The sequence below is a fragment of the Microtus oregoni genome, unplaced genomic scaffold, assembly GCF_018167655.1.
Source record: "Microtus oregoni isolate MIOR12 unplaced genomic scaffold, Mior012 000065F_ref0000479, whole genome shotgun sequence".
Taxonomy (NCBI): Eukaryota; Metazoa; Chordata; class Mammalia; order Rodentia; family Cricetidae; genus Microtus; species Microtus oregoni.
In genome coordinates this window covers 8042518-8064845 of record NW_024543875.1, presented here as the reverse complement: position 1 = coordinate 8064845, position 22328 = coordinate 8042518, and the positions used below count along the sequence as shown (strand labels likewise).

Sequence of the window (22328 nt, the reverse complement as noted above, 5' to 3'; positions counted from 1 at the left end):
ACAAACACAGACACACAGACAGACATATGGTAAGATAAGCTCACTTATTTGGAGTTAAATATTTACATTACCTTAGACAATTTTATCTTCTTGCCACTTTTTTTCCTCTCAAAGAGCCCTGAACTCATAACTGAAAGATCTAAATTTCTATCTTGACACATTTATATACTAAGACGTAAGGAGAATACCAAATAAACTGAAATTTCTCTCTCTTCCCCCACAAACAGATGAGCAAAAGAATACAAACAACAACAGAGGCCCAGAATTCAAAAGAAAAACAGTGATTGCTGTCATTCCCTTGGTTTTTGCATGCTAATTGTATTCTTTCCTATTTGGATAATTTGAGAACTCGGGTTTTGGGTAAACATTAGTACGTCTACGTGGAGGCTTGCCTCCACATCTCACAGTCTTCTGACTTTCATGGTCATTTTAAAGACATTTGTCGAGTTTGACAAGGCATGGATGACTCTTAATTAGAATAACGTGAACATTCAAACGGAGTCTGGCTTCCTAATAAATCTGAATCCAGGCTGAACCTGCTTGAGCATTTTCCAGATTTGCTGCAGAACACTGCCATCAAGTGTAGAGTTGCAGAGGCAGTTTGCAGGGATGGTTGCAACGTGCATGTGGTAGCATCGCAGCGTCTCTGTATACATTAACCCAAGTGTTTATACTTCTCAGTTCTGCGACAGGTTTCAGCAGATAGCAAATGCCTTCTAGAAAAGGTTAAATAAAATCTCCTATTGCTGCTGCCCTTTACCCTTTATATCAAGTTTCAATGTACCATTTTTAGGACAAAGGTTATGACTATGGCTCCCCTGTTTATTCAGGATTTGAGTCATGGATTGGTAGGCGTGGATGGACGCCTGCTGAGCTCCTGAGCACAGTCACTTCTCCCGGCTTGATTTTCACAGCAAAGAAGCAGCTACTTGCTATTTTCAACTAACTTTGAACTAGTTTAAAATAAATGAACAGACAAGCAAATAAACCCTTCCTTTATCATTTTTAAGCACACAGTCTATATCACAAATGAACCCACCTCATCATCTGAAAGATACTGAGTAGATTGCCAGCACAAAGTCAACCATCAGAAACTGTGTATTGAGTGGCAGTAAAATTAAGCAATAAAACACAACCTGCCATTGAAAATGTGACGAAGTAACTTTCTAGAATAGAATCGTTCCCACCGTGAGCAGAGCGTTGCTCCCACTGAATGAAGCTTATGTTGCAGCCAACATCAAAAAGCGACAACATAAAGTCATGTTTCATTGATTTTCTTAAATACCATTGCCTTACCTACTATACTCTTTATTTCTAATTGTGCAGAATGGGCTCTTTTAACCTAACTCAAATTTCTTGACACAAAATTTAGGTGACTCTTTCTCCTCTTTCATTCTCTAGAGCATTGAGCTCGTCTCACATCTAATACGAATCCCATCCCCACCTTCATAAAGTTCGGTGAATATGTCTATAAAATTGTACACCACTTAAGACAAAATTTGTAAATGGTATTTTAATCGATCAATAATAATAATATGTTTCCATTTCCTTTTGTGGTCCAGATTTTTCAGGGTTTTTGTTTGTATTTGTTATTGGGGGGAGGTACTGTGGTTGGGCACCGGTGCCATGGCAGCAGTGTGGAGGGCGGAGGACTAGTTTATGGAGTCAGTTCTCCCTTCTACTTTCATGTGGGTTCTAAGATACCAAACATGGGTCACCAGGCTTCCACAGCAAGTGCATTTATCTTGCCAGCCCCAAATATTTCAAATCTCATTAAGTTTAAGCAAAATACCCCAGATATCCAGAGCTGTGGTCAGGGAGTGGCATGCAAAAAAGGAAGTGGCATGATTATATATGTGATCTTCTGAAACAAATTCAAGCAGTTCCTCCCTATGTTATAGCCATGGGTGCACCACTTTCCAAAGCCTTTGGGATGCCAATAGACAAGACAGACATAAACAGCTTTCTCTGGGTTTAGTTAAATGTTTTAGATAATTTTATTAAGGAGAAAACTAATGGAAAATTAGCAAAGAAAATAAGAGTAATTAGGATTCGCTACATGATATAATAACTCTGTAAAGCAAAAATGTAAATGTCAAACTCAGACAAAATAATGGACATGTGGCAAATTGAAATATTAGCTAATATTTCTTCAGGGCAGTCTTATCTAGTGATTGCATGTGCTCTGAAAGTTTCAAGTGTACAAAGTTCATTTGAATTCCAGTCTAGTATTTAAGAATTTTAAGAGAAAAAAAAAGCCTGGTAATCCGCTTAAGTGGGATTAGCATGGAGTCATAATGCTTAGCTCATTGCCAACTTGACATACATTTTACTTAAGAGTAAAAGAACATTCATTGCTTCAGGTGAGTTCAAATAGTTTAAGCTTGTCTAGTACATGTTGGATGTTTGGGGAGCGGTTGTTTTTGTATCTGATTTTACTCCACCTGCCTTAAAGAGCCACATAATTGTATAGACAATCATAAAGTAACCATGTACAAGTGTTTGATTTATTACAACGGTGACAATTATTAAAGACTATTAACTAATAACGTAGGCACAGTCTTTTGTTGACTGAGGTTTCTGTCCCACCAAATCCCACAGCTGTTTAATCCCAAATAAATACACACAGAAGTCTACATTAATTATAAACTGATTGGCCTCTTAAGTCAGGCTTCTTATTAACTCTTAGAACTTGTATTAGCTCATAAGCCTTATCTGTGTTAGCCACGTGGCTTGGTACCTTTTTCGGCCAGTCACATCTTGCTTGCTCTATGTCTGGCTTCCTCTTCCCAGAATTCTCCTGTTCTCATTGCCCCGCCTCTACTTCCTGCCTAGTCGCCCTGCCTATACTTCCTGCCTGGCTACTGGCCAATCAGTATTTTATTAAAACAATACAAGTGACAGGATAAAAGACTATTGTCCCACAGCAGTCTTTTCTCACAGAAATCTCTTATTTTCTTCAATTGGTGTGAAATTTATACTCTAGAAACCCAAATGTTAAATGCTCTTGGGAATATGGCTCAGAAGCTCATTTTATAACTTACTTTTATTAATTTCTTATCATCTTGATTATTTTGCTACTTCCTGTTTCTCCATTGCTTAAATTAATCAGGTATGTGTGTGTTTTAATATGGACTACTAAATGTTCCTTGGTTCACACATACCTAATCTACCTTGTTTATAGTTCTTAGGTACTGATGGCAAATAGGCCTCCCCCAAAGCTGTCTGTGGCCTTGGACATTGTCAATAAACCTGCTGTTTCCTCACGTGGCTGTCTTCTGCCCACGTGCCACTTTAAGTTACTTGAGCCCTGACCAGCGTATTTACCTCCCATTTCCCCAGTAACTCGTTCTCACATCCAGCATCAACTAATATGAAATGGGAGTAGGGGGAGAAAATGCCTTTATCTACGGGTGACTTTATGTGTTTATTCCTACCTGACTCTGCCCATTCCTAACAATCATTTCTTCTGTTGAACTCCATCAGCCATTCACTGGAGCTATAACAAATTCCCTGTTTATAATGAGTGACTTATAATCCACAGCCTATGACCTCTGTTTAATAAGTTCCTGAAACACAGGTACTAAATATCCATATTCTTTCTATATTCCAGTCTGCTTGTGAGGGTGGTTATAAACAGGGGACTTGTTATGTGACTTTCCCGGGGAAGAAGTGTGCCCTAATACTCTCGAGAAACAGCTGCCCACCCACCAGACATGCTCAGTCTTTCATATTTGAGCTGCTTTATCTTTACATTGTCTGTGACCTGCTGCTCAGGACTTAAGAGTCCCAGGAGCTCATTAGCACAGTCCCTGACTCACTGCTCATCTTTCCCGCAAGAACTCCAGCTTCTACAAATACTGCCTCCTCTGCCTTCATGTAACTTGGACAGGACCTATTATCATCTGCTTCCTCTTCTTTCATATTCTGCCAAATCAAATTTGCACGCCAGCTAGAGAGTCCATATTTACTAACCCCCCACTATCTGGTAGAGATCACATCTTCCGTGGGGTGCAGCAAAGTGATAGAACCCTTCATCTGTCTCCAGGTCCCAGTGGAATCAATTTTTTCCTTAACATTCCTAAGGACACTATGACCAAAAAACTTGAGGAAAGGGTATATTCCACTTATGCTTCCACATCACAGTTCATCATCACAGGAAGTCAGGACAGAAACTCACACAGGGCAGGAACCTGGAGGCCAGAGCTGATGCAGAGGCCATAGAGAGGTGTGGCTTAGTAACTTGTTCCTCATGGCTTACTCAGCCTGCTTTCTTATAGAACCCAGGCCCACAAGTCCAGAGATAGCACCACCCACAGTAGGCTGGGCCTTTCCCCATCAATCACTAATTAAAGGAATGCCTTACAGGCTTGCCTACAGCCTGGCCTTATGAAGGCAATTCTTCAATTGAACTTCCCTCCTCTCAGATGACTTTAGCTTATATCGTTGACATAAAATCATCCAGAGCAGATGGCCAATCAGAGGCTCCTCTACCCAGCACTTATTTACTGGTTTTATGAATCTAGAGAGGGACTTTCCAAATCTCTTCACTTTCAGGTGTAAGTCTTGTAAGTTTCATTTACTTTCTGGGCCTTGTGTGTTTCACTTACTTCCTGAGTCTTATGAACCTCCCTCCTGCCTCTCGATAAGAATTTTTCTATTTGAAGTAAATAGCTACACAACAGTACTTTTCTGTAAACAAGGCCTTAAGTTCTGCCTTAGCTAGATTAGTCTGTGTTCATGGTATTATCTTACTAGGTTAGTCTGTGTTCATGGTATTATATTACTTATTTCATATTACTTACACCCCTCTTTTCCTTTCAAGCCCATGTAGTTCCCATAACATAATCTGAATTAAAACTCAAATCACACAGTTGCAAATAGAAATGATTAAAATTTAATTTTGATCAGATATATTGATCATCAGATTGTCCAAATCAGACAAGCCTCATGGTTCATTTCATCATTTTGACATCAGTCTTTAAAATGGCCTGCCTTGAGTGTTGACTCCCATGGAACTGAATGAACATGACAACTGAAGGATCTGACAATAGCATGAGCTCAAATTCTTTAATAGCTTATGTCATCTATGCTAATAAAACATATGGAACCAGAGACAATTCTATAACTTTATGACATAGGCATGGGTGTAGGTGGAGTGAAAGGCTATGTAAAATAATTTTAATTTCATTTGCATTTTAAGCTTCTTCACAAATGTTACAATTATGATCCAATTGCTCTAATTATATATGCATTGTGCACAAGCAGAAATTAAAATTCAGAATAGATAAGGGATAACACTAAATCATGCAGCCAATTACGTAAGTGTTTAAAACCCAAATTCTTGACAAAATTATTCTGACTGTGAGTACACCTCCAGCCACAGGCTATAGGAATGACAGTCTTGCTAAGGTATTAAGGTAGGTTTCTTCTCTTTTCAAACCTCATAGATGATTTAATTTTTGCTTTAATGTTTCTGAATATGGGAGAAAAGATATCTAAACTTGTTTTTTTTTTGTTTGTGCCAGTTTTGTCTTTTTATCTTCCAATATGACTTCCTAAAAACTTGATATCCTCCCAAAAGGTTTGGACTCAAAAGCAAGAGGTGAGGAGATCTATAAAATACTGTCTTCTGAACATGATATAGCTGATACATACAGATATCAGCCCACAGAAACTATGGTTGTGTGCTGCATAAGATTGGCACAAGATCAAGCCATTTGAAACTCTAGCACGGGTGGAAGAGCTTTCCAAGCTTCACTCCTAGATGAGGAACTATGGGCAGTTCATGACTGCTGAGGAAGGAAGCCACTTTTCTTTGAAGAGCTGATCTATGGTAGATTGCTCATACCACATCAGATGGCCCATACCCATTTACACACGGACAGCACTGGTTGATCTCAGTGGGAAGAGAAACAACAGGAGAAAAGGGAACAGAAGAAGTAAGAGGAGAAAGAGGAAGTGCTGGAGGAAGTTTTCTGGAGTTATGAGTGACATTTCCATATCTCCTATGTCTGAAAAAGTATTTCTTTCCCATCCTTAAGGCAACAGAATATGTCATCACATGACTTCCCCACACGATAATGAGAGTAAGCGTTTCAAATCACAGACACGTCTCTGGAAAGTGAGAGATACTTACTTTAAAATAACAATGATTTTTTTCTTATTCAAGATGATTGATGTAAATGAAAGCTTTCTGTCTGTTAGATATTGGTAAAATAAAATGACAGCTTGTCTCTTCAATAAGAGATTGTCTGTAGTAGGATGCTTAGAGGAATTGAAAGGTTGGCACTTCAATCATGAAATAAAAGATATCATTTATTTAGTTGACTTATGAAAGATATGTGTGAACCAGAAAATTCAGCTATAATATTTTTCTTTGCATTATGAGTTACCTAAGTTGGTTGCCAAAATAACCAAGGATCAGCTTTTGAAAATCTTGTGTGACATGTACGCCTATAATCTTGGTTATTTCTATCTCAGTGAGTGCTTTGCCCAAGTAAATGAGAATTGTTTCTCCCCTCCTGGTCCTCCATCTAATTGCTAAGCCAGTGCTTGTAGATCTACATTTAGGGGTTGTCTCTGGAGCAACTTGAGCTATGATTGGGACAGTCCATATGCCTCTTAATGTTTCATCCTTTTTCTGTCTAAAGACATATATAGTGGCCGGGCGGTGGTGGCGCGTGTCTTTAATCCCAGCACTCGGGAGGCAGAGGCAGGCGGATCTCTGTGAGTTCGAGGCCAGCCTGGTCAACAAGAGCTAGTTCCAGGACAGGCACCAAAAACTTCAGAGAAACCCTGTCTCGAAAATAAAAAAATAAAAATAAAGACATGTATAGTGAACATATAAGGAGTATATATGCTAAGTGATGAAATTCAAAAATAAAATGAAACATGACTATGCTTTCCAAAAGAGCATGAACATATACTAAGTAATCAATCAACATCAAAATTATTGTAGAATCAGCACTTGGATTCCCCTTGATTTCCTCCCTGGATCCACACAATGGCTTTTACCAATACCCTTTCTTCTAAGAGCTATGTTGGGGAAGCCTAGCTATTGCTCTGGTAAATTATTTGCTTCCTGCACACAAGGTAAACCACCAATCTATGGAAGAGGGTGTTCTACTATCTTTATTATAACCATTCAACTGGTTTCAGTGTTTCAAACTTGGCTTTGCATCTGCATTCTCTCCTAGTCTTTATCTTCATCCTTTCTTCTTTCTTGTACTGAAAATGAGTTTCTATTCCTGTTTGTTCTAGAGTGGATGAGTTGATTTCTATATTAACCTTCTAATAGTAAAAAATTTAAGATTAGCGAGCAATCTAGGCATCCACATGGAACATGATCTAGTTATAAATGTACTTTCAAAGAAGCTTGGTAAGTTAGTCAACAGTCAAGTAGGAAGTAGTTTTAAATTTACCTTTAATAGTATAAGGTAATCCAAATTATTCATTGTAAGTGAATTTAAGAAGATAAATGATGTAAGAATCATAGTAGATGTAAGATGATCCTGAAAAGGAAGGCAAATATTGACTAGGTTAAAAGAATATAAATTGAGAAGAGAAGCAGTTATAAATTTATAAAATGGCCCATCATGTGCTATGTTAAAAGGTCATACGTCCTGGGTATCATTTTATCATAATTATACAATAATCATCATTAATGTATACCCATATTTATGCAAATAAGAGTTAAATAAATAGCTTTCATAGAGTTCTGCTTATATTCCTGACTTTTTTTTACTAAATCTGATTCTTTAACTATTTATGCACCTGTCAATACCTTTTTCTGTGATGATTGCTGAGAGCAGAGAAATTCTGGTCACTGAATTATCACACTTGAGACTCAGTGTCTGTCCCTTACTTCGAAGTCTGAAAGCCACCCTAAAGAAAAGTTGTGTTGTGCTTTCTGAATTGCAAACGACTCTTTTCATCTTTCACCTGAACTTTAGCTTGACTCTTCCTTCTTTAGGGCTCCTGTAACGTACAATGTAGAATGCCACCCTAAAAGTGGAGGGCAGCTTTGAAAGTGCCTATTTTTCCTAATAGGTCATTGAGGGACAGCAATGTTGATCTGCCATTTGCAAACATTCTAAGTTTTCCTTGAAAGCCATATGCACATAAAAATGAAATATTTGGTTTAGTCTCTGCTTATATTCTCTATTGGAAAACAAAACAATCCTGGTTTATGTTGTGATACAAAGGAGCAATCCATTTCAGGGAGTTATGGAGGTTTTTTATTTGATATCAATCTATCAAGCTAATCAATGAGCTATAGTCATTGCAAGGGGAAAATAAACCAAATATAAGACAGGTCATGTACAAGAGTGTAAACGTATTGAAAGCCAAGCCTTGCCTGTTCTTCATCCTCATGGCGTAAGAATCACAGGTGGCAGGCAGCCCACACAGATGTCCTGAGTAGTGTCTCTCTTTCCAACCTTGCCTATTCTTCATTCATGTGGAATAGGATGACAGGCAGCACTGTGGATGAATGTCCTAAGGAGTGCCTCTTCCCTTCAGGAATGCTGGTTCCCAGACAGCATTTACTCTACATAGCAGTGCAATAAGTTAAAATAAAGGTGGCCTGAGCATGTTTTACTGCTGAGGGAATGGAAGAAGCACATTTTATATCCTATTGATTTTCAATGAAAATAACATAATCATGAGAAGATAACGTCTTTCTATAAACTCGTGTATAATAGAAATATTAACTTATGGTCTTATAACTTCTTAAGAGTTGTCATGGTGATAAAAGTCTTTAGAAAGGTTGTTATTGTATTATCATATGAATTTTCCATCACAGAGTCTATGATTGTACAGTGTACCTAATACATCTGACTCATACATTGTATCCGTCAGGATGTGCCTTCATTCAAAAGTGGGACTAATATTATTCTATTATACCCTGAAAGACTTTGGATGAAATGAATATTTGCTTAAGTTGTACTGGTGATAGAGTACTGCACAAAACTATGGAAAGTACATAGTAGTTTTACTAAAGCCTGGACTACATTTTCATGTCCCTGGAGTACAACCATAGAATAAAACACGGAATTCCTACTTTAAAACTCAGAAATAGAAGTTATTTCAAGTATGAAATTATTCAATATTTCTATTTTTCCAAAATTGCCAAGTGCTCATGCATAAGAAAGAAAAGGACCAATTATCTTAATTGTCATAGAACTGATGCCAGATTCAATTACATCACCTCTACTGGTCCACAAGGTTGTTGGCCATCTGGAAAGGAAAGAGTAAATCCAAATGACAGAGACCATGCCACACTCAGGACTCAGAAAGACCCATTGTTCCTATTATTTGTGCAACAAGAAATAGGCTGTCTTTTTCTCATTCAGTTTGAATATTTTAATCTCATTACTTAATCAAATTTCCATGTTTCTGTCTAATCATCTACTAGCCATATGTTTATTATACTTATGTCCAAAACTATCTACACATAATGTGTATAAAAAAGACACCTGTTATGGGTTGGAGCCTTCTTAGATTTGGTGTTAAACATTACAAATGATTAAATGCCCTTTTTATTTCCTGTTCTGTTTTTTTATTAGAATACAAAGTAATAGACTTCATTATAGCATTATAATACATAGTTTGTTTGTGTTGTGTTCTTCCCAGCTCCTCAAATAAATTCTTTCTTTAAAAGAATAAGGGATTATCATTCCAGACTCCTAGTGATCCATAGTCAGGTGGTTATGAAAAACCAGAATGGAGGCTTCCTGGCATGTTTGTCTTGAGCTGGTAATCTTGAAAGCAATTTGTATATAATTGGTATGTGAAATTCTCATGTCTTAAATCCTCTTATTTAATATTGAGTAACTTACAGGTCATTTATGGGGTAGAAGAATTGCCTGGTTACCTGCATAGAAAGAGCAGCAATACAATTCCCATTAATTCATGCTTCTTAATAAACCAGCCAAAGTTCAAAGAGTCTTGACTGTGGAGGAAACAGCATTATGAGGAAATTAGCACTGACTTTTAACCTTTTTGTTGTTGTTGTTGTTGTTGTTTGTGACATTTTTACAGGAGAAAGAAATGATGTAATTCCCTGTAATATTTCTGAGTTAACATCCACAAATGTAATTTGATTTTTCCATATAACACTGGTTCAGGCTTGATTCAAACTTTCCCACAGTTTGTACAGAGCGGACTCTAAGATTGTAAACTTACATGTACTTTTATCTATAAATGGGCTTTAAGTTCCTGCCCCAACGAACATCTTCTGAGCAATTAAGTGAGTTCACAGAAGCAGAGAAAACCTGCAGGTCTTGGTTATCTTCGAGTTACATTTTTCTGCAATTAAGAGGCAGAGAAAAGCAGCCCCAGCTATCTTAAAACAAATAAGACTTGCTCTCTAAGCAGCTGGCGACAAGGCCATATCTTCAAGGCACTGTGACAAACATCTGCTTCTTCTGATAAGAGGAAGGAGCATTTAATGAGAAAATGGCCCAACTGAGTAAGCTGAAAAAGGAAAACTTCAGCAAACTTAGATTCTAACTAAATCAGAACTATAAATATATTCCTTTCCTTTCTATATTATCAGTTATCGTGGTACCTATATTAAAGTCATTCTTGAGTAATATCAAGGCATAGCTTTCAAGCATACTTTCTTACTTGTATATAACAATATTTCTTAGTAGCCTTATTATCATATCCCTTCAAATTATATTTAATCAACATTGTGGTTTGTTAATGTTTCCTATCCTCTTCATGGTGGTGGGGCTCACTGTGTGAGTACAGCGATGCCCTAGAAACAGTTGAAAGTTTAGAGAAAAGTTTGTGGTCTTTGAGATAGCACACAGAAGCTGAAATAGTGGGCAAACAGTGGCAGAAACTTCCTGGCCACTGCTATGTGGAGCAAGAAATTTATCTGAGGCAGAGATGGAGACCAAGAAAGAGCTTGTCTGTGTAAGGGAACATTACAAGGAAGGGCGATGCAGCAACATCCTCCATGTTGATCTCTGAATAGCAAGTGAAATAGATAAACGAGAGGATCAAGTAGAGGAGCTGGATATGCCAAAAGATAAAAAGGGAAAACAAGTTAGGTCCCTGCTGAGAAGCCCTTCCTGGTGTGGCGGGCTGAGTGAAACGGCCCCCATAGATTCATATTGGAGGTGTGGCCTTGTTGGAAGAAGAGTGTCACTGGAGGGTGGGTTTTCAGGTGTCAGATGCTCAAACATGGCCAGTGTATCACTGTCTCATCCTGCTGCCTGTGGAACTCCAGATGTAGAACTCTGAGCTCCTCTCCAGCACCATGCCTGTCTGCATGCTGCCATGCCTCCCGCCATGGTGATAATAGACTAACCTCTGATCTGTAAGCCAGCCCCAATTAAATGTCTTCCTTTATAAGAGTTATCACGGTCATGGTGTCTCTTCACAGCAATAAAACCCTAACAAAGACACCTAGGACCCAAAAACTTGAAACCATAGGAAGAACCAGAGAATGGGGAGAAAGAGAGCTAAGTGAAAATGGGATGATGGTTCAGGAGTTGGCATTGTTGTTTTTCCAGTCGTCTAAAGAAAAAAAAGTTACACTGCACATAAACAGCACAATGCTAGCTTTTAGGTGTTTTTCAGATTTATAGAGGAAAAAAAAAAACCCTGTTCACAAACAGTAAGGAGGATATCTTACAGGAGAAACAAATGTTTCCAAAAGGCTTGGGCTTAAGGATGTTGAGGAAACTCTCAGTGCCAGGGCTCAAACATGCCCTAGAAGCTTTAGCCAAGGGGGCGCTAGAGAGCCCGAAAACATACAGGCTGTTGCCACCGTTGTTGGTTGCATTCCAGAACTAAATGACAACACCCTCTTCCAAGACCATATTGCTGAAGATGTTGTAACTTAGAGAAATAAAGCTAGGATTGGGCCTGAATGCTCCCCACCCTGTGAGCTAGCTCCTGTAGTGCCAGATGTGACTGCTGAGGATGCTGGGGAGGATTAAGCCCAAAAATCCAACTCAGCTATGGGCCCTGCATGTTTCATAATGGAAGTGCCAGATATGACAATAATAGGGCAAATGGTTATGGCTAAACCAACTTTCTGATTGGATATAAGTCCTGCTCCAGAGTGGGAAATTCACATCTGATGCTGAGAACTTACAAAAAAAAAAAAAAAAAAACCTACATCTGAAGCAGTCGTAGACCCCCGCAGAAAACCACCATTATTATATCAGTAAATGTATGTAATATACTTGTCAAACTGGATATTGGTTGTTAAGTCAATTATAACCAAACTACAATGCCATGAATATGTTTTATTGTGTATGCTGTGAATATGTTTTATTACCATTGGTTAATAAAGAAGCTGCTTTAGTATGGCAGGGAAGAATATGGCTAGGTAAGAAATCCAAATAGAGATACAGGGAGAAAGGGAGAAAGAAGGTGGAGTCAGGGAGACATGAGTAGTCGCCAGAGGAGTAAGATGCCAAAGCATTATCAGTAAGCCACAGGTCACATGGAGATCCACAGATTATTAGAAATGGGTTACTTTATATGTAGAGCTGGCCAGTAATAAGCCTGAGCCATCATCCAAACAATTATAATTAATATTAAGCCTCTGAATGATTATTTCATAAGTGGTTGCAGGGACCTGCGGGTGAGAGGGGAATGGGAGGAGGGGAGGAAATTAAATTTTTGAATGGAAAAATAAAACAAAAATTGATTATTTAAAAAAAAGGAACCATTGCTGGAGCTGGAAACTCTGCCCAGCCATCCCTAGGCAAAGCTTCATAGAGCTCTCCAGGGTTACAGTTTCCAAAAGTTGTCACCCATGTTGGGGTGTGCTTGCTGGTGATTCAGCTGCTTCTGAGTCACCCCTATTCCTTGTGAGCAACTCATCCCCCTTACCCCTGTTAGTAACCCCAGTAAAAGCTCATCTGCTCACCAAGTTGGTCACTGGTTCAGTGGTTACTCTGGTCTGTTGAGGGTTCTCTTTTGGGGTGAGTGGATGTGTGTGTGTGTGTGTGTGTGTGTGTGTGTGTGTGTGTGTTGGGTATCTCCAGGAAAAGTTTGTTATACACAAGATGCAATGATATCGCGAATGCTCATTTAAGCGGGAAATGTGGGCTATTAAGAAATAATCTTTCTCACTCCTCATCTTGTCACCAAAGCAACTTTTTCTTTTCAGCAGAGACCACTACAGAAATCCATATCTCCTAAAATTCCCAGAACAGCAGACCATCTTGGTACATCTACAATACAACCTCAACATATAAGGTTCAGAAACATCACTGGAGACAGGGGCAAGGGAAGTGTTGCAAGAGCCAGGAAGGCAGGATGTCTGCTTCCACATCTGGAAGTACAGTGTCTGCTATATGCATATGACAGAGAAGCTGCTTCTATGCAACCTTGACACTGTTATTGCCTAAATAAAACCTACACAATGTCAAAATCAGTTGGCATGCAGAGTGAACGGGGGCGAATCACACAAGGCCTCCCCCGGGTGACTGCTGCAACCTCACTCCATGGATAATTATCATATGAGGACGGTCGCTGTCTCAGGAGAGTCCACTGCTGCTGTAGTCCTAGGAGTTAGAAGCTTAGCATAATGACTTATCTCTGCGTCAGTGTCCAAAGGTAATAGAACAGCTTAGGTCTCTGGTTCCCCATCTGTGGGTCTTGATCCCTCTGAGGTCAAATGACCTTTTCACAGGGATCACCTAAGACCATCAGAAAACAGATATTTACATTATGATTCATAACAGTAGAAAAATTAAAGTAACAACAAAAATAAGTTTATGGTTGGTCACCACAACATGAGGAACTGTATTAAAGGGTCACAGAATAAGAAGGTTGAGAACCACTGATTTAGGTAGACATGTTTCTTTTAGATTTTTTTTTTAACTATCAATCCATTTTGACAACTGTTTCTTATAGTCCTGAACTTTAGCTACAGTGGGCTTCATTTAACGATCTTAAGTATTAATTATAGACATACATGGTCTAACAGACAAAAATGACACATATTACATGAAAAGAACACACGTATAACAATTACATTAAACCATTATGCACCCAGTCAAGAGGAGGGATAAAATTTACATGTGTTGAGCTATAAGAACACATTCAAGGGCACAAAAGTCAAAACAGGAAGTTTGTTATGCATATTTAAGTTAATATGTTTACAAATTTTCAGAACTATTAAGAAGAAAGAAAGAAAAAATACTTTACAAATGAAAGTTTTTAATAAAAATCAAGAAATCCTGTTTTGTGTATTATAAGAATGATTGAAATATTTTGGCAAATCTCCAAGTCCTAGAAAGTCCTAATGTAACTCAAGAAATGCCAAAAAGGTTTAAGTCCAGTTATTTTCCAGGGAGTTTGGATAGCTTGGGGTCACTTTTTCCACTGGATTTTACTTTGAAATAATCCATAACAATCTTTTCCTTTTATATAAAATTTTGTGATTTAAAGTTTTAATAAAATAGAATCCAAGAGGAAGCTAAAGGTTTTTGTTTATTCTTAGTTTAGTTTGTTCTGTTTTGGTTTGGTTTTTTGGGTGGAGGCAAAGTAGAAAAGAATAGATCAGAGGAAGGGGTACACAAAATTTTGGTTTTCATCTCTGAATTCAAATTTATTTTGGCATAAAATTTTTTAAATCTAGAATTTACTTATCAGTATCCTATGCTTATCAAAGTCCTCATGTTTTTGAGTGTTTTGTCTGCATGTCCACATACATGCCACATGTGTGCCTGGTGCCTGTGGAGGCCAGAAGAGGGCACTGGATCCCTTAGAACTGGATTTTTAGTTGTGAGACATCACATGCTTCCAAAATTGTGTCTTCTGCAAGAAAAGCAAGTGTTTTTAATCTCTAAGCCATCTCTTCAATCTTGCAAGTTAATTTTTTCATTACTTTGCTTAAATGTTCCTAAATTTCAAGAAAAGTAGAGTACTTATTATTTTCAGTTCTATTGCCTAAAACTTCTAATTCTACACTGAAAAAAATTAGTAATATTTGTCAACAGTCTGCTGATGTTGGAGTCTGCTGTTTTGTGTTGATTTCATTGGTTAAATAAAGAGACTGCCTTGGCCCTTTAAGAGGACAGAAAATTAGGTAGGCGGAGTAGACTGAACAGAATGCTGGGAGAAAGAAGCAGATTCAGTGAGTCGCCACGATTCTCCCACTCCAGACAGACGCAGGTTAAGATCTTCCGTGGTAAGCCACCTCGTGGGCTATACAGATTATTAGAAATGGGCTAGTCCAGGTGTGAGAGTTAGCCAATAAAAGGCTAGATATAATGGGCCAAGCAGTGTTTAAAAGAATACAGTTTCTGTGTAATTATTTCAGGTAAAGCTAGCCGGGTGGCGGGATGCAGCCCAGCCCTGCTGCTCCTAATACAACAGTCTGCAAACTTATAATATAATAAGAATGCATACCACAGATTTCCTCTTTAGATGGAAAGATGCCAAGCCAGGCATAGCAGTGACAATGAATGTCTATTAAGGCAACCAAAGACAACTCAAGATAAATTTGACTCTAGATTTAGAATATCCCAATTGTCCACAGTCACAAAGTTCAAATTAATCTATCAGTCTTATAGAATCTTTAACATAGGTTGTATCACTTACTTTCATTGTTGCTATAATAAAAAATATCTCTCAAAATGGGCAATGTCTTAAAAAGAGTGGTTTAATTTTGGCCTATAGTTATAGGAATACAGCACATCATTCTTAGGAAGCATTAGGCAGCTGGTCACAGTCAAATGGAAAGTGACTTTTATGGGAGTCTTCCTGTAGTCTGAGATCCCATCCCATAGAATGGCATTACCCATAATTAAGATTAAGTCTCTACTTCAATTAGCTTAATCTAGAAAATCCCTCAAAGGCATACCCAGAGATTTGTTTCCATGGTGATTTTTAATCCTATCAAATTGACTATTGAGATAAACCATCACAAGCCCACCCTTTGTCAACCTGACATGCATAGATCACACTTGAAGGTCTTAAGCTAAAATCTTCCATCCCTAGACCCTCTAAACTCATGGTCACCTAACAATGCATACTGCCCGACTCGAAAATTCCCCAAAATCTTTAACAATCCCAATTATGTTCAAAGGTCTAAGTGTGCCTCTTCTGAAATTTGAGCAATCTCTGAATAGTGATCTCACATAGCATAAAAAAGAAATTACATGACTGGAGAGGTGGCTCAGTGGTTAAGAGCACTGCCTGCTCTTCTGGAGGAAGAGTTCAATTCCCAGCAACCACATGGTGGATCACAACCATCTGTCATGAGATCTGGTGCCCTCTTCTGGCATGCAGGCATACATGGAGACAAAATGTTGTATACATAATAAGTAAATAAAATCTTTTTAAAAAAAAAGGATTCTCTTTAAAAAAAAGAAATTACATATTTCCAATATAGCAATAGCACAAATTAAACGTTCTCACTCAGAACCTGGACCAGGAATTTGGAAGGTGCACAAAGCAGTCTTGACCTTGGTTAAGAGCTGATGGTGAGGATCTAACTATGAGTGTGGGAGATAAAACTTATAGCTCTCTCCTTCTTAATCATTTATTTATTATTTGGTGGTTATAGCATTTCATGGCATATATGTGGAGGTACAGGACAACTCCCAGGAGTCAGGTCTGTCCTTCTATCATGTGGGTTTGGAAGAGCAAACTCAGGTCATCAGGCTTAGAAGCAAGGAACCTTGCCTGATGAACCGCTCACTAACCCAGGATCCTAGAGTTTTGACGGTGCAATCTTGCATCCTAAACACTTTTTTGAGTGCATGGATCTCACCACCTTGTGAAGTTGTGGCTATAAGTCTTAAAATGTTGCAATGGCATATTAAAATATGAAAAGGTCCATCAAGCAAACAACTATGTACAAACCCAATATTCTTGGTGTTAGTATTTCATTTAAGTTGATCTGTTATTTTAGTGTTATACAGCCACAGGTTGAAGTATCACTTGATTTAAGTTGTTTATGTCTAATGATGAATCCCTTCAGTGCAAAAACTCAAAATTATTTTTTCACGGTATGAAGTACCAGAAGCTCTTTGGGTTTATTTTTTAAGCATCTGTGATGATGAAACAACTTTGTCAAGCTTCAGTTATTGAAAAATTTCAAAAAAAAACCATTCTCCACTTTGAGAAAATCATTGTTCTAAGACTTTGTTTAAGCAACCTAACAGATTTTTCTGCCTCATCCCCATAATAGGTTTCTCCTCCGACACAGGAAGCCAGATCAAGCAGAACTGAGAAAGCACAACAACAGGTTTATTTGAGCAAAGCAACTCCCAGGAAGGTTCTCCAGTCCCAGAGATCAAGGCCAGAGAAGCCACACACCTGAACTAAAGCAGAGAGATTATATAGGTTGTAGGTGGGGGTTGATTACATTGTCTTAATTGTCTCATAGAACCTTCTTCCAGTAACTGGTAGAAGCAGATGCAGAGATACACAGCTAGCACTGGGCCAAGTTCCAAGAGTTCAGTCTAAGAGAGGGAGGAGCAATAATAAGAGCAAAGAGGTCAAGACCATGATGGGGATACTCACAGAAATAGCTGACATGAGCTAGTAGGAGCTCACTGACTCCAGATTGACAGTGGGGGAACCTGCATAGAACCAAACTAGGCCTTCCAAATGTGGGGAACAGTTATGTGACTGGGGCAGCCTGTGGGACCACTGGCAGTGGGACCAGGATTTATCCCTAGTGCTTGAACTGACTTTTTGAAGTCATTCTCTTTGGAGGGATACCCTACTCAGCCTAAATACAGCGGGGAGAGCCTTGGTCCTGACTCAAAGTGATGTACCAGACTTTGTTAACTTCTTATGAGAAGCCTTCCCCTCTCAGAGGAGTGGCTGGGGGTGGAAGGTAGAGGGAGCAGGAGGAGGGGAGGGAAAGGGAACTGGGATGAGTATGTAACATGAGATAGATGGAGAGATGGGTAGATAGATATCATGCGTGTGTTGGACAGACAGACAGATGGGTAGATAGATGTCATGCATGTGTTGGATAGATGGAGAGATGGGTAGATAGATATCATGCGTGTGTTGGACAGACAGACAGATGGGTAAATAGATGTCATGCATGTGTTGGATAGATGGAGAGATGGGTAGATAGATATCATGCATGTGTTGGATAGATGGACAGATGGGTAGATAGATGTTGTCATGCATGTGTTGGATAGATGGACAAATGGGTAGATAGATATCACATCTTCTTTAGTTCTGCATCTGTTAATGAACATCTAAGCTAAGTCCCTAGCTTAGCAGGTGTGAATAGTACATCAACAAACATGAATATAGAAGTGTGTAAATGGAGATTTCTCTGCCCCACCCACTCATGCAGCTGCTTCTCAATAATCACTCCGAGGCTAATATTAATTACAGAATGTTTGGCCTATACTTCAGGATTTTTACTATCTAGATCTTATATACAAAGTAACCCATTTCTTTAATCTAAGTATTTTGCCGGTCTTCTGGCATCTTGTTTCTTGGGCTACTGTTCCGGTCTCTCTAGAATCTACCCTTCTTTCTCCCTGTATCCAGTTTGGTTTTCCTGCCTAGTTATATGCTGCCTTGTCATAGGCCAAAGCGGCTTTTATTAGCAACCAATGAGAGCAGCATATATTCACAGCATACAGAAGGGTTATCCCACAGCAGAAGTGTCTGTGCAGTATGCTGAATTAGAGTCTCTAGGGCCTATATCCAAGGAATGGTCTAACTGGACCATGGTGGCATAGTTATAACATTAATTATAACAAAGTCAAGAGATTGGATGCTCTTCTACATGGGATGATGCCCTTATATTGGTGGTCATCACCTTCTGATGACTTGCCTCCCACTGAGTAAAAATAATTTCTTACTGTTTACTTTGTTAGAGAAGAAAGAAAATTCTCAAATAGCTGTCAGGTTATTTTGGTTTGAACACTTATTTCTGGTCTTTGAGTTGAGCATCTAGATGACTGTGTAGTAAACAAGGTCTTCTCTACCTCTATGATTTTTTATATTGTTGCCAAAATTCAATAAAAGTATTTTTCTGTTATACAGAAGGTGTCTGTCCTTTGGCTCCTGTGTTTCTCCCCCATTTTACCCATTATTCTCCTTTTCTTCAGGTTCCTGTGTGGAACCCAGAGCCTTGCGTGTGCTAGGCTTGGGCACTATCACTTGCTACTTATTTCTTTGGTTTTGAAAATAGTTCACTATTTTTCCTGCTTAAATTTTATTTCCGTTGCTAAAATTAGTTCACTGACTTGACGTGATAAATATCCTTGCTGACAGTCCCTTCAGCGTTATAAAGAAAATTCTTCATTATTTTGGCAAATAATGATGAAAGAGACATGAAACCTATAGAAAAAGTCCTTGTAGGCGGAAGTTTTTAATGGGTATTATTAACTCGCCTGAAACACTTCTCCCTTTATGTGGCCCAAACTCTCAAGGTCTTGCCTTTGGGGGAGGAAGCTTGGAAACTGAGGTCATAGACTTCACCAGACAATAGGAATATTTGAGGAAGGAGTGTGCGGCACAAGGGGGGGCAGGGTTTTCAGCTTCCATCAAGCAATCTCCTCAGAACACAGACCCTGTCTGTGAGAACAGCTGCTAGCGTTCTGACTCTCGTCGTGTGTGAATCTCGGGGAGAGGTCTGTTTGTAAAAAGGAGTGTCTATGTTGCAACTAGGGACCTAAAGAAGTTTTCATTCCTTAGTATGTTCAGGGATTCTTAAACCACACCATTACAATAGCAATCCAGTTATAGGTACTGGTGGATGCATTTCCTGGTTAATATTTTTTTTTGAAGGAAGGCCAAATGATTTCAAGATTTCTCATTTTCAAAAATAACTCTTGTTTCTTCATATTGCAAAATAATTCATATCCTTCATGGAAATTTTAATAAGGGAAAAAAATAAATAAACACAACTATAACCCCACTGTCAAAACAAAATGGTAATCTTTCTGTTTGTTGGAGACAGAGACCACAGAAGACCTCCTTCTGAATGTCCCATGGGGTTGGGTTCATAGCTTTGCACAGAGGAAGAAGGTCATTGGTTTGGACTTTGAGAGTCCAAATGGCCTTCTTCCTCTCTGACCCATGTGTAACTAAAACCAATTACATAAACAGGATGCGTATTCCTGGGATGATCTGCTTCGTATCGCCAACTCACTTTTCCAACGGTGGCCTAGATAGTCGGACACCACAGAAACTCCCTGATTTTGCCAAAGCTCAAAAGAAATGGGTTTCATAATGAAACCATTTTTAAGTCAAATTCATGGCTTTGGCAAAGAGCCCAATGTAAAAGTAATTCACAAACAGGACCCAGTAAGCTTTTCCTAACTCCGGACTTAATTTGCTTACGCTCTGTGATGCTTAAAGCCAGCAGGGACTCGCCACACATAAAATTTAGTGCTTTGTGTCTTAAAAGTTCAGCCTGGGTCTTTCTGAACAAAGCAAGTTTCATGATTGCATTTACTGACTCCATTCACCGGTTTTAAGATTGGCTGTTCTGCGTATCATTTATGCCACATCTAGGAGCAAGATTCAAATATAATTATATGGCTTGGGCTATTGTCTCCTCTTTCACTGCTAGCTGGTACTGTGCTGGCTAATTTTACACCAACTTGACACAAGCTGGAGTCATTTTGGGAAGTGGGAAGCTCAGTTGAGAAAATACCCACCAGACTGCTCTGGGAACAAGCCTGTGGTACATTCTCCTGACTGATTGGTTGATACAGGAAGGATCAGCTCACTTGGAGTGGTGCCACCGCTGTGCAGGTGGTCCTGGAATAAGATGACAGGCTGAGCAAGCTATAAGAAGCAAGGCAGTGTTTCCCCATGGCCTCTGCATCCGTTCCTATCTCCAGGTTCCTGCCCTGCCCGAGTTCCTACTCTGTCTTCCCTGGATGATGGACTAAAAAGCTGTAAGATGAAATAAATCCTCCCCTCCCCAAGTTACTTTTGGTCATGGTATTTCATCACTGCAGTCGAAAACAGACTAAGCAAGATAGTATGCTTCCTTTGTATTCTTTTGAGTGTAGTATAGTGGCATTTCACTTGTATTTTAATAAATAAAATTTGCCTGAAGATCAGAAAAGTTAAATATCCTCAATGCACTACGTGACAGTAAGGTACTATTCCTGTATTGAGGCACCTGCACTACAGGACTATTCGCGAGCCAGGCAAGGGCCTGGAGATTTAAACACACAAAGACACACAGACAGAGACACGGGTCATCCTTGAAACAAGAATGCCCCCTTCATTGTGTCCAGGGGCAGCTTATATAGGGATCCTTAACTGATAGCCACGCCCCAGCCAAACCCACCAGAAACCACTCCCCTGCCATCAGGAACTCCTGAGGGTCTCGTGCTCAGAGCAGCTGCAAGCATAACAAGTTGTTTACAAGAAATTCAGGATCTGGGGGTTCACAGCTTCCAACAGAACAGTGGGTGGCTATTTTTTTATATGATGGCCAGGGGGTTTCTCTTTTCTTAGAGAATCTAAGGCTGGATGGAACATGGAATGTTTACATTAGGAACAGAGTCTTCCAGGCCTCATCAACAGCAGAATTAAAAACCAATAGCTAGAGCAGAGATGGATAAGGAAAAGAAGGGGCCACGTGATAGATAAAAAGGATGAAGGTCAGCCAAGCAGCAGGTGAAGTCAGGGACATGTCACATGTGAGATTATGTAGGGACTGAGTTAAACAGGACGAATTTTGGACTGACTGAGTTGAGTTCAGAAGACCTCAGAATCTCAGGGGAAACTATGGATGTTAACTAACATATTCTAAAGGATTCCCATTCCCATTCACTGAGAGAAATGGAGAGTGAGGAGGGGTAATTATAAAAACGAGAGCTAAGGCGCCTAGAATCAAGTTAATAAAGTTGGAAATTGTTTGATAAAGTCAACAAGGTTTGCAGATGGCTAGGTGAAGGATAACAGTTTAAGAAGAATGAGTACAGCATGGGGGGTGTCAACTCAAGTAACTGACAAGGTGAAGTTTCCAATTACTACAATGAGAAAGAAAACGAAAAAGTAAATTCAAGGTCACTAACATTAGGGGTGTGATTTTACACACATTTATTTTCACATATATGTTAGATGTCCAAGTGAAGATTTATACACACACACACACAGGTGTATAGATTTGAGTGACAGGAGAGATTGGAACAATACTTAGAAATTTTAGAAATCCCATGCCATTATGTGGTTTATTTATGGCTTCTTCTTTCTACCCCAACAACTTCAAGTGTTATCTGACTCCTCCATTTTCCCACACACACCACACCCAGGTCACTTTAAGTGCTATTTAGGGACCATCACAGCAGTGTCTTTGGCTGTTTCCTGCTGACAAGATGAGCAGCGTGGAGACAGAC

At 39.1% G+C, this 22328-nt stretch overlaps 1 pseudogene; it reads right to left on the bottom strand.

Moving 5' to 3' along the window:
- Nucleotides 1–22328, bottom strand: part of LOC121440122 — a 99048-nt pseudogene that overhangs the window by 60961 nt on the left and 15759 nt on the right.